This window comes from Otolemur garnettii, unplaced genomic scaffold, assembly GCF_000181295.1.
Source record: "Otolemur garnettii isolate 467f Iridium unplaced genomic scaffold, OtoGar3 scaffold00029, whole genome shotgun sequence".
NCBI lineage: Eukaryota > Metazoa > Chordata > Mammalia > Primates > Galagidae > Otolemur > Otolemur garnettii.
The window spans coordinates 16,471,064-16,471,787 of NW_003852424.1; positions in this window are offsets into that span (position 1 = coordinate 16,471,064).

The window sequence follows — 724 nt, forward strand, 5'->3', positions numbered from 1 at the left end:
CTCCCCGCCCCGCCCCCGCGGCCCCTCAGTCACCCCCCCTCGCGCCTCCCGCGTAGCCGGGAGGGGTCCTAGAGCGCAAGTGGGCTGAACACCCGACTTGGTCTGGCTCTGTGGGGGTGCACCCCCCACATTCACCCTGAGAAAAGTGGTTCTTAGAGGGAGGAGCAGGTGCCGCAAGTGGGCAGAGGAAGGGTATGGTCGGGTGTGGGAGACTGAGCTGAGGGTCTGGGGAGGTAAGCAAGCCTCAAAGCCAGAAGACCCAGAAGGTTCTTTTCCAACCCTACAGTTCGACTCTTATAGGTTCACTCCTTTTATCGCCCACCACCACAGAGGACTATTGGTGCCTGGCACAAAAAAAGATCTCAAAAATGTCATTTGCTATCATTACCACTATCACCATCATCAATGTAAGAGAAAATTGGGGTAACAGGAAAGTCATCTGGAACTGGGAACTTTATGGTAAAGCAGTTCTCCTTGGAAGGTAACAGGTGTGCCTGGTCTGGAGGGGTGTTGCCAACTCAGCTCTGCCCAGAGGCAGGGGAGGCTCCTCTTCCAGCCTAGGTTTCAAACCATAGGGTAGGTTGGGGTGCCACTAGTTTCCACCTGACAACTTGGAGCAAGTTGCTCTGTTTCCTTATTTTGAGGCCAAAAGATGATCAGGAAGTGGGGGGAAGCGGGAGGCGCCACAGCCTAGGAGGTCCCTTCAAAATGAGTTTGATCTCAT